The sequence below is a fragment of the Chionomys nivalis genome, chromosome 4, assembly GCF_950005125.1.
Source record: "Chionomys nivalis chromosome 4, mChiNiv1.1, whole genome shotgun sequence".
Lineage (NCBI taxonomy): Eukaryota > Metazoa > Chordata > Mammalia > Rodentia > Cricetidae > Chionomys > Chionomys nivalis.
This window is the reverse complement of record NC_080089.1, coordinates 95,738,950-95,752,183: the sequence shown is the minus strand read 5'-3', so window position 1 is coordinate 95,752,183 and position 13,234 is coordinate 95,738,950.

The window sequence follows — 13,234 nt, the reverse complement described above, 5'->3', positions numbered from 1 at the left end:
GCCTGGTATAGTTAATCCCAGCACTAGAGTTGCAGAGGTAGGCAGATCTCTGTCTACAAAGAGAGTTCCAGGCCAGCTGGGGTTACATAGAGAGACCCTGTCTCAAAAAAAAAAAAAAAATCAGAATAACCATTCTATTCCCAAGAGCCTCAAGAAGAAATAAATACCTGGGAATAAGTCTACCTCAGGAGATGAACTGCCTTGAAATAAAAATTTAAGGAATCGGTGAAAGACATCAAATAAGACACTAAAAGATGGAAATATCTGTGTTTATTTGTGAATCAGCAGACCAGATATTGTGGAAGTTACTGTATCATCAGAAGCAATATAGGAGAAGCTGGGGACGGAGTTCAATTCACACAGTGCTCGCCTGAAATGTACACTGTCTTGTTCAGTCTCCAAAGCAGCACAAACTGAGCTGGTGGTGCATGCCTGCATTCCTGGCACTTGGGATAGAGGCAGGAGGATCCAAAGTTCAGAGTTATCCTTTGCCACACAGTCAAGTCTACTTTGGGTTACATGAGACTCTGTCTAAAAATACATTTTTAGCCAGGCAGTAGTGGTGCATGCCTTTTATGCCAGCATGCAGGATGCAGAGGCAGGCAGATCTCTATGAGTTCGAGGCTACCCTGGTCGACTACAGAGTAAGTTCCAGGACAGCCAAGGCTACACGGTGAAACCCTGTCTCAAAAAAAAAACCCAAAAGCCACCCAAATAATAATAACAACAACAATAATAATATATAATTTTCAAAAAAGAGAAAGAGAAAAAGTAAAAATAATAGAATCCCAATGGTATTCTTCATAAAAAAGGAAAGAAAATCCAAAATTTGTATGGATCCACAAAAGACTCCAGGTAGCTAAAGCAATTCTGATTAGAAAGAACGCAGACTACAGAAATTCTTTCCAGCTATCCACTTGTTATGGTTAGCCCTAGGTGTCGACAACCAAGAGTCATCACCTAAGAGAGTCTTAATAAGGGACTGCTAGATCAGGCTGGCCTGGAGACCTGTCTGTCAGGAATTAAGCTGATTATATTTATTAACTGAAGTGAGAAGACTCACCTACTTCAGGTGGCACCAGACAGGGGATCCTGAGCTGTCTAGGTGTGTAGTGTGGAAAGTGAACTGAACACAAACATTCATGCATCTCAACCATGAACAGGATGTCCCCCAGTCAGCTCAAGCCCCTGCTGCTGTGATTTACCCATAACCTGGGACTTTGAGAGAAGTACCTGCTCCCCTAAGTTGCTTTTATGAGAGTACAATAGCACAGCAACAGGAAACAAAACTAACATACTGTCTGACAGGAACATCTAGAATATTGAAAAAAGTTAAAATTAAACATCAAAAAAGAATCCTTCATAAATGGGCACGCGGCGTGGCTTGAACAGATAGTCTCACAAGAAGTAAAAGCGGCCTCCAGATAGATGAATAAGCTGCCAGGGAATTGCAAAACAAAGTGACATTGAGATTGTACCTTACCCTAGTCACAGTGGCTATCAACAGGGGAAAAATACTGTCAAATGGACTGAAAATATAATTTGGAGGTAGAGCCTAGCATGCATGGGGCCCTAGGTTCATATCCCAGCATGGGAAAATATACTGTCAAGGATGCAAAGTCTTTTACATAGCTGGCAAGGATGTAGTTAGCACGGATTACTCAAAAATCTAAAAATAGAACTACCATACGCCAGTTGTGCCACTCTTGAGTATATATCTAAAGAGCTCTAAATCAGCTTGTCTTAGTTAAGGTTATTATTGCTATGATGAAACACCATGACCAAAAGCATCTTAGGGAGGAAAGGGATTATTTGGCTGACATATCTTGAATCACGGTCCATTGAGGGAAGCCAAGGAAGGAACTCAAACTTTGCAGGAACCTGGAGGCAGGAGCTGATAAAGAGGTCATGGAGGGGTGCTGCTTACTGGCTTGCTCCTCATGACTTGATCAGCCTGCTTTCTTGTATCACCCAGTGCCACAAGTCAGGGCTGGCACCACCCACAATGGGCTGGGTCCTCCCACATCAATCACTAATTAAGAAAATACTCTACAGATTTGCCTATGCCTATAGCCCCATCTTATGGAGGCATTTTCTCGATTGAGGTTCCTTACTCTCATACGGCTTTAGCTTGGTTCAAGTTGACATAAAACTAGCCATCATATCAACATACCACAGAGATACCTGTGCACCAATGTTTAATGCTTTACTATTCAGAATAGCCAATATGTGGAACCAAACTAGGTATTTATCAACACATACATACATAAAAAATGTGAGATACACACAAACATACATAATAGTTTTATTTAGTCGCAAAGAATAGCAATATTTGCCAGGTGGTGGTGCATGCCTTTAATTCCAGCACTCAGAACACAGAGGCAAGCAGATCTCTGATTTATAGGCCGTTCTGGTCTACAGATTGAGTACCAGGACAGCCAGGGCTAAAAAGACAAACCCTATATCGAGAGAGAGAGAGATAGATAGATAGATAGAGAGAGAGAGAGAGAGAGAGAGGTATTATACTAGGCATGTGCACTTAGAACGGGGACGCAGAAGGATCACCTGAAGATTACCAAAGAGCTACATAGTTTTAGACCAGTCATGGCTACATAGAGAGACCCTGTCTATCTAAACAAAAATAAAAGTGGGGGTAAAAAGGTGAAATTGGGTAATTATCAGGAAAGTAGATGAAAATGGAAATTACCCTGCTAAATGAAGTAAGCCAGAAAGACAAACATGACATGCTTTCTCTCACATGTGGATTCTAAATATAAATACATACTTACATCTAAAACCATACGCTTGAGAGGACCCATAGAGTCAGATCTCTGTGAGTTCCAGGCTAGCCCAAGGCTACATAGTGAGATCCCAAGACATGAAAGTGGAATGTGTGCTATTGGGAGGGCGTCTAACAAAAGAGGGGAAGGTAGAGGGTGGGTCGTGGGGGGTGAATACGAGCACAGTACACATTATGACTGTGTTTTGATGTCACGATGAGGGACTGGAGATGAAGCTCAATTGGTACAGTGTTTGCCTTAAAAGTAAAAGCCCTGGATTTGGTTCTTGACACTTGACATGCTGGGTGTGGTGGCACACACCTGTCATTCCATCACCAGGAAGGCTGAGGCAGAAGAATAAGAGGTTCAAGATTATCCTTTGCTATATGCCAAGTTTGAGGCTAGCCTGTAATTCCTGAGACTATCATACACACACACACACACACACAAAGAGAGGGGGAGGGAGGGAGGGAGGGAGAGAGAATACACACACACAAAGGCATCATCATAAAACTTATTTTTATATATTCATTAAAAACAGACTGAGAGAGAGGGAAAGCCTTTCCTCAGAACAAACGTTAGAACCACCAAAGTGACAGGTAACCCAATAAATAAATGGACAAAATAGAGACATTTCAGAAAAGAGAAAATCCAAGTTGATAAAGACAAAATGAAAAAGCTACTTACTACTAATTAGGTATAGTAATCTAAATAAAAACTGTCCCCAGTAGACTTGTGGCATCTGAGCAGTTGGTGCTGTCTGGGAAACCTTGCTGGAGGAAGTTACTCCTGGGGGCGGGTTTTGCTCCGCACTCCCAGTTTGCTCTCTCTGCTCTGTGCTTGGGGTTGACATGTGGCCCCTCAGTTTCCTGTTCCAACCACTATGCCTCCCTACCTGACAAACCCTTACCTCGCTGGAGCCATAAGTCCAAACAAACTCTTCCTTTTAGATGTCACTGTGGAAATGGTGTTTATTACAGTGACAGGAAGGGAAATACAAATTCATTCACTACACACCCTAAAATAACTAAAATAGTTTAGGTTTTAGGGTTTTTTTGTTTGTTTTTTTGTTTGTTTTCTTCCACTTTATTTTTCCAGACAGGGCTTCTCTGTGTACACCTAGCTGTCCCCGAACTTACTCTGTGGACCAGGCTGACCTCAAACTCAGAGATCCTCCTGCCTCTGCCTCCCCAGTGCTGGGATTATAGGCATGCGCCACCACCACTGGTTTGTGCTGTTTTTAGGACAGACTCTCACAATGTACCTCTAGCTGGCCTGGAACTCACCTTTTCTGTTGAGAAATAGCAGATAGCACAAAGGGCACAAACCACGAACAACACACAAACAACAATGCATTATAGTAGAACCACCCGTGGGACCCAGCACACATCCAAAACGCTGCCCATGCGTCAGTAGCCCTACAAGGCCCCTGCTGGTCAGGCCCTCCTCCCTGCCCTTCCCTGGTCAGTCACCTGGTTCCTTATGTTAGAAAGATGTTCCTGCTTTGGGGGTCAGTCTTCCTTCACTCAGTACAAAACATTCAAGGTTCAGCCACGGGGGTGTAGTTACTTTTGTCCTTCGTTGTTACCACTGCACAATACGCTCTTTTATGGACATCCTGTCTTTTTTTTTTGAGACAGGGTTTCTCTGTAGCTTTGGTGCCTGTCCTGGAACTAGCTCTTGTAGACCAGGCTGGCCTCGAACTCACAGAGATCTGCCTGCCTCTGCCTCCCCAGTGCTGGGATTAAATGCGTGCGCCACCACCGCCCGGCTGCATCCTGTCATTTATATATCCTTTCTCCCACGGAACACACGGCATTTCCAGTCTGAGTCGATGGCAAATGAAGCTGCTGTAGTTGACACTTACTTCTGGGTTTACACAGGTGCCTTCTTCTGTGGATGTATCTGCTTTCAGAACTGACAGGGTTGTGCATGCTTTATCTAGACAGTGGTAAAGCAAGCCAGAATTCTGTCACGCTCTCAGCAGTATTGAATTAACCAACAGATAGCAGGTTTTACTTAGACTAGCCAAGGATTTTAAATGGAGAGGATTTGGAATTTCCCAGCGAACAATTGTGGCATCTGAGGTGATGGAAATGTTAGTTATTCTGAACGGATGGTTACTCACTAGACTCTTGCCAACCCTAGACTGCTGCCACGCCTCTCCACAAGCATGTCCAGTTACTATGTGCAAATTAAAGTTAAAAGACACTCAAATCTTGTGGTACTTGTGTGTGCTTTTAACGCCATCACGTGGGAGGCAGCAGAAAGAGGTTCAGCCTGGGCTATGTAGTAACACAGTCTCAACTAGGAGGAGGAGGAGAATTAATTGATGAACGGAAAGGAAAAGACAGAAGGTTGTGAAAGGATAACTTTCTGAATTATTGAAGCCAGGCCTGCAGAGGGAGACTGCTCGAGTAGGGCTCACCACGGCAGAAGAAGCCCCCGATCATTTCCACACATAGATAAGAGGGGGAGAAGATGGAGAGTTCAGGGGTGAAACCGAAGATCTGTAAGCCTGGGGAGGGTTGGGGGAGCCGCACAGTCTCCTGGAGAGTTTGGCTTAGAGAAGCATTGAAGAAGAAAGAAGAGAAAAAAGCTGAAATAATTAAGCTCACTAATAACCCACAGCCCAAAATTCAAAGAATTTTGATCTCCCCCTAGTCTAGGCAAACCCCTTCCCCCTACATTTAATTCCTAGTTCTGTACCCAATTCCTAGCTCTGCAGAGCAGGCTGACCTTGAACTTTTGATCTCCTGCTTTCTGACTGCAAAAACTACAGCATATACCACACCAGCCACCTCCAGTTCTGCTTGGCTTGCATTTTCTTCCTGGGTGTGGTTGTTGGAATGTCATTGGCTCCCAGAATCTCACAGGGAAGAAGCACTGTTAGGAGGCGTGGCTTTGTGGAAGTGAGTATGGCCTTGTGCAGGAAGTGTGTCACTGTGGGGGCAGGTTTTGGGGTTTCCCCATGCTCAGGACACCACCCTGTATGACTCCCTATTGCCTGCAAGATGTAGGGACTCCCAGTGCCCCTGCAGTACCGCATCTGCCTACACGCCACCTCACTCCCGCCATGATGGCAGTAGTCTACTGGAACTCTGAAACTGTAAGGAGCCCCTTTGGTTAAGTATCTTCCTTCATAAGAGTTGCCATGGTCACCGTGTCTCTTCACAGCAATAGAGACCCTAACATGGACAGTGAGGAGACCCTAACATGGACAGTGAGGGTGCTTACTAACTGCCGTTTTCACAGCACCTAAAATCACCCAGGAAGATAATAGAAAGCACATCGGAGACCGACCTCTGAGCACATCTGTGAAGTTTGCAGGCTGGATTGATTGAGGTGGGAAGACTCGTCCTAACTGTGGCTTGGGTCCTAGACTGAATGAAATGGAGGAAGCAAAATTAGCACCAGCGCTCATCTCTCACTGCTTCCTGCATGTGGATGCCATGTGACCAGACACCTCACGCCTTCCACACTCTTAGCTAAGGTTCCTATTGCTGTGAAGAGACACCAGGACCACTGCAACTCTTTTTTTCTTCCTCGATAGGGTTTCTCTGTGTGACAGCCCTGACTATCCTGGAACTCACTCTGTAGACTGGACCGGCCTTGAACTCACAGAGATCTGCCCTTCTCTGCCTCCTGAGTGCTGGGATTAAAGGCATGCGCTGCCACCACCTGGTGACAGCAACTCTTACAAAGGAAAATATTTCACTAGGACTGGCTTACAATCCAGATGTAGAACATCTGTTCTTGGTATGGTGGGAAGCACGGGGACAGGCAGGCAGACGTGGTGCTTGAAGGGTAGCAGAGAGTGCCACATCTGGATCGACAGGCCACATCTGGATCGACAGGCGGCAGGAAGAGAAGGTAGCATTGGAGTGGAAGAAAGATGAGGGGAAGGAAACAGCGAAGGGAACCCTGTCACAAACCCCCCCCCCCAAAAAAAAAACTTTTTCTCCCGCCTTTCACAGTCCAGCTGGACAGAGCACATTTAACTTCTGTCCTTGTGTATTCCACAAAGCCAACATGGCTCCAGGACCCCAGAGAGAACCGAAATAAGTGGTGAGCTTCTTGATGGCCCTACATTCCTACTTAGCTGGATCCTAGAACCTGATCAGGAAGAATTGTCCTCAGCAGACCATGACAGTCTCAGGGAGTGGAGAAGAAAGAAACCAGAATTCAGGAAGTCTGAGAAGGTAGAGTCAGAATCCCAAAGAGGAAGAAGCTATGCAAAAAGGGAACTTCGGACACCAGAGAGATGGTCCAGTGGTTAAGGACACTTGTTCTTTTTTTTTTTTTTTTTTTTTTTTTTGAGACAAGGTTTCTCTGTGTAACAGTCCTAGCTGTCCTAGAACTAGCTAGATCTTGTAGACCAGACTGGCCTGGAAGTCACAGAGATCCACTTGTCTCTACCTCTCTTTAATCCCGAGTGCTGGGATTAAAGGCTTGTGCCATCACCGTCTGACCACTTGTTGTTCTTGCAAAAAAGGATTCAGGTCCCAGAACCCACATGGTGGGCCACAAATATCTGTAATTCCAACTGCAGAGAATCTGCAGCCCCCTTCTTACCTCCTCAGACAACAGAAACACAAATAGTACTCATATATACATTCAAGCAAAACTCTCACACAGAAGATTAAAAAAAACCAAACCTATCTTTAATTCTTTTTTTTGTTGTTGTTGTTGTTTGTTTGTTTTTTGAGACAGGGTTTCTCTGTAGCTTTGGAGCCTGTCCTGGAACTAGCTCTTGTAGCCCAGGCTGGTCTCAAACTCACAAATATCTGCCTTGCCTCTGCCTCCCGGGTGCTGGGATTAAACGCACGTGCCACCATACCTACCTTTGAGAAATGAATTAAGAAACTTCAGAAATTGAGTGAGGCCCTAGTGCTCGTGGAGCTGTGGCTACCTTGAGTTTGCTCCTGTGTGAGTACAAAGTCCTTAATAATCACTCTCAAAATTCAGCTGTGATGTTCGAAACAAATAACACAAAATGCAGATTTTAGTAGCAGAGCTGAAGATGGTCACAGGGCACTGCATTTGTTGCCTGGCGCTCTCTCTCTCTCTTGTCTTGACTTTTGTTTTTATTTTGGTTGTTGAGTCTGACTTACTGAGTAGTCCTGGCCGACCTAGAACTAGCTTTGTAGACCAGGCTGGCAATGAACTTGTAATCTTCTGCCCTCCAATACTGAACCTACAGGCATGCGCCACCATTCCTAGCACCCGCAGCTCTATTGTGCCCTACATTTTTCCCCCTGAAGGTGGTTAATAATTGCTAACTTGACAGCACCTAAAATCACCCAGGAAATAATAAAACCAGCTAAGAGACTACTGCAGCCTGAGAGGCCCACTCCCAGGGCTGATCCTTATGGCTCCCAGCAGGAGACGGACCTCTGGTGAAGTTCCCAGACAGAGCTGAGGTCTGCACGTTCTTGAAGTCTGCACACTGGACTGAGAAGGGAAGACTAGTCCTAACTGTGGCTTGGGTCCTAGACTGAATGAAATGGAGAAAGCAAAATTAGCACCAGCGCTCATCTCTCACTGCTTCCTGAGTGTGGATGCAATGTGACCAGACACCTCACGCCTTCCCCGACATGATGGACGCAGCCTCAAACAATGAGACAAGATGAACCCTTCCTTCCTTGAGTTGCTTTTGTGAGGAATGTTGTCACAGCAACCAGAAAAGTAGCACACTGAGTCACTCTCTGCTGCAGTTACCCTGGATTCCATGAGCAACAAGGACTCATGGATAAAAGTGTTTATGACAAGGGACCAAAACCCCCAAACATCAGTTAGCGCTGCAGGACAGATCCCCACCCACTCCACCAGGACAGTAGTCATGATAGTCAGGTTGTAGCTTCTCCAGAGCTTATCGCTGCCCCTCCCGCTGCTGCCCCACCAGGTACCTACAGCATTAATTTCAACATTCCTTCCGGAACCAAAAAGGAAGTGATCCCAGATAGTCTAGGCAATCTCCGGGTCTATTGTCTGTGCATATCCGCCCACCTCGGTTTGCCTTACCTTAAAGCTCCCAAAGTTCCTGAGAACCCCTCGAGAACAGACGTGAGGTCACTACGAGAACAGACGTGAGGTCACTAAGTCCCTTTATCTGCTCTTCCCAGTGTGCTGCCTCCTTTCTGTGTCCTTCACCACGACTCATCTCTTTAATTGTGTCTTAGAGTGGCTGGCTGTGCCTAGTCTGTGGAGATTAGCCGAGTCAGAGGGCTTCTACCCTAAAAGTCTGGTAAGAGAGCTAAATTACACCTTCAGTAAGGGCTGCTCCCTTCATAGCCAAAGAAAAAAACCAAAAGAGATGTCAAAGCAGGCAAGCTGAACTGTAAGTAGCCTAACTGACAGCCAAGAAAGGCAAAGATTCTGGTCACTGCCATTTACACAAGCAACATCAGAGAAAAGCTTCCAGTCAAGCTACGAAACAGAAAACTAAAGTGTTTAAACTAGGGGGGAAAGTAGCTAATAAAAAAGGAATGAGAGCCGGGCGGTGGTGGCGCACGCCTTTAATCCCAGGACTCTGGAGGCAGAGGCAGGCAGATCTCTGTGAGTTCTAGGCCAGCCTGGTCTACAAGAGCTAGTTCCAGGACAGGCTCCAAAGCTACAGAGAAACCCTGTCTCAAAAATGAGAGCCAGGGGGCTGGAGAGATGGCTCAGCAGTTAAGTGCATTGCTTGCTCTTCCAAAGGTCCTGAGTTCAATTCTCAGCAACCACATGATGGCTCACAACCATCAGTAATGAGGTCTGGTGCCCTCTTCTGGCTTGCAGGCATACACACATACAGAACATTGTATACATAATAAATAAATAAATAAATAAATAAATAAATATTTAAAAAAAATGAGAGCCAGGTAGTGGTGGCGCATGCCTTAATTCTAATCTACACAGTGTAGGCCAGAGCCACAGTGAGAATAGAGAACACTGCCTTAAAAGAAGATAAGATAGCTCAATAGTGAAAGAAATGGTGGAAAATGGAAAATATTAATAAGTAAATATACAAACATTTCAAACTTCAGGAAAAACAAAATTTTGGGGTAGGGGTATGTTTGAAAGGGTTTCATCTTTGTCTAGAACCACGAGAACAAATTTTTCCACCAGTGTGGTATCTTGTTACCACAGTCCTGAGAAACAAGCATATCCCTCAAGGTGGTGGATTGGGTGGGCTGGACCAGTGGGTCTTTCCAGTGTGGAAGCCAGGAAAGTACCTTTTTATTTGCTTAGAGGTTTATTTATTTTTAAAACAGAGTATACTGTAGCTTAGGTTGGCCCCAGATCTGTTATACTGCCAAGGGTAACCTTGAACTTCTGGTCTCCCTATCTACACCTCGAAATGTTGTGAGTTATTCACCAGAGAAGACTGCTCAGACAGACAATAGAAAGTCTTTATTAACTGGCCAGCAACTACACTGGGTGTTCGGGACCGGAGTGCAGTTCCTGGGCCTTTCTCAGGGTGAGATTTTTAAACACAAACCCTACCTCTGGGTGGACACACCTCAGTTAGCAAGAACACTTAGCCGGAGGCAGAACTACAGAAGCCAAGAAACAAGGCTAGTGCATCTAGGGACTTTCCCAGAACTGTGCACTTTGATGGATTAAGTCTTTGTTCTAGTTTTAGCAGCTAGCGCTGTCAATGTGGTGGATTCCAAGGCTTGACTGATGCTTTCATCATTGTGTCGGTTTTGCTAAGGTCTGGGGGCCTACTAGTTACAAGTGCTGGGCTTACAGGTATATACCGCCACAGGCAATCAAAACCAGGACCTTGGACCCGCTAGACGACACTCCACTAACTGAGCCGCACACCAGCCCTTTTTGTTTGTCTCACCTTGCTGCCCAGGTTGGCCTGGAACTCACCATTCAGAACAGCCTGGTTTCCAATTTCCCACAATCCTCTGGTATTAGCCTCTCTAGGGCTAGGGTTACAGGCATACACTACCATGTCAAGAACAAAAGTTACTTTGCTGTGAAAACCTTGTAAAAAGCCTAGAAGGGGACAGGTGACCAAGCCCAGCATCAGGATCACCGTGCTGACTGATCTTGACTGTCAACATGTCTATATTTGGAGTCAACTAAAACCCAAATTGATGGTACATCTGTCAGGTATTTTCTTGATCGGATCATTTGAGGTGAGAAGACCCACCTTAAATATGGGCCACACTTTTTCTGGTGGGTAGCCCACATAAAAGGACATGGAAGAAGGAAGCCTTTGCTTTTTGCCTGCTTGCTCTCACTCTTGGTGGCAAGCTCATCTATCCTGTAGGTGAGGCATTCCTGTGCGCATTCCTGTGCTAGATATAGAACCAGTTTCTTCAGGATGCCAATGTAGATTAAAGACGAAGACCAGCAGCTTTATAGGAATCCTCCAGGGTTCTAACACTAGATTGGGACTTCAGTCTTGTGGACTAAACAGTTAGGGAATTCTTGATCTTTCCATTGGAGGACTGTCATTGTTGGACTATCCAGACCGCAGCCTGTAGTCACTGTTGTAAATCCCGTATGTGGGTGATATGTGTGTGTGTAGTGATGTATAATGTATATGTATTTAATATACAATATATGTGTATTATATGTGTATATGCATAATCCATACATACATATTCTATCAGTCCCATTTCTTTAGAGAACGCTGACATATTGGTATGTTCCTTGACATGATCTGATGAATATGGCACTTGACCTCTGTGGTTGTCCTCAAAAAAACAACTCAGGTCCAAACAAGAAAACCACAATAGACAGACTTCAAGAAAAGAGTCCCAAAGCTCCAGACTCCTCAAAACTGCCAGGTCATACAACCCAAGGACGGGAAGAAGATCTCAGCCAACAGAAGCCTAGGGATCCATGAAAACTTAAAGGAAATTCAGTATTCTGAATGGGACCCCAGATCAGAAAGAAGACTTGAGGAAAATCAAAATAAACTTAGATTAATTGAAGTACACCAATATCAGTTTATTGCTATCTAGAAAAATGTGACATACTAGCATAAGGTTAGTTTCTGTTTGTTTGTTGGTTTTGGAAAGGATTATTTATGGTTTTTCCACAGGGATTTATATACCCTAAGCTGGCCTCAAACACTGTGTAGCTGAGAACGATCTTGAACTTCTGACCTTCCTGCCTTAGCCTCCCTCCAAGCTGAGATTTTAGATTAAAGATCTGAGCCACCATGCCTGAATAGCGTAAGATTAATAACCAGGCAGAGTAGCACATACCCATAATTCCAGCATTTGGGAGGCTAAGGCAGGAGATCGCAAGTTCAAGACTGGCCTTGACAGCAGATAGAGTTCTAGGCCAGCAGGAGATACATAGTTAAACCCTATCTCAAAACACAAGAATTAGTAGGATTTTGAATGGTGTTTGGTACCTCTCTGAACAGTCTCCAGTCTTTACATAAATCTATACCTGATCCAAGAAAATAAATGTTTTTATAGTTCGGGTGGTCATGCTAGGGACATGTGTGACAGAAAGTATTCTGCCCTAGCCTGGTGGTAGTGGCACACACTTTTAATCCCAGCACTCAGAGGCAGTGGCACGTGGATCTCTGTGTTCAAGGCCAGACTGGTCTACAGAGTGAGTTCCAGGGCTACACAGAGAAACCCTGTCTGGAAAAAACAAAGAAGAAAAGGAAGCACTCTGCCTCTGGGCTGCACTCTCCATCCCCAAGCTCTTCTTATCTATTCTTCTCTTCATTTTTCTTGAGACAGTCTCACTACGTAGCTCCGACTGTTCTAAAACTCATGGCTGGCCTGGAACTCACAGAGATCTACCTTTCTGAGTGTTGGGATTGAAGGTCCTGCCCTCTGCCCATCTTGCCCTAATGTCTTTTTAAAAAGAGATACACTGACACTACAGAGACGTCATAGTCTCCAAAATTGTTATAAAATGAACACAGCTTTTTAAAGGATCAAGTTGGTTGTGAAACTTACCCTGAGAAAATGAGCCACTACACCTCCCTGTCAATGCTGTGGCCATTGGGGATGGGACACGTCTCATCTGCTGAACCTTCCTTTTCTTGTGACAGGAATGTTTCCTAGGTGACAGCCTCACTAGGTGACCATGGAGGAAGAGGTTAAAAGTCCTATCACTGTTCCCTGGAGGCAGTCTACAGTGGCATTGGTTAAGTACAATGTGACACTCCAAAGGCAGACACCAAAATGGCGATGCTGGTGACGCTGTCCTCAACAGAAGAACTCTGACTGGACAAACAGAAACTTGTTATTGTATTAACAGAAACCTGAACTCAGCGAACCTCTCCTAAGGCAGGTTTCTGTTTAAGAGGAAGCCATTACTTCCCTTATCTGCCCCAATTGTCAACTACCTCTGACAACAGCCTCTAGTTCCCTATTAATTCAAACAGCCTGCGCTCACTCCCAGCTGCCCTAGCTGCTCCTCTCCTTAAAACTGACAAGGTGACAAGACTCTTCCAGCCACCCACTGTCCTCTCAGCCCAA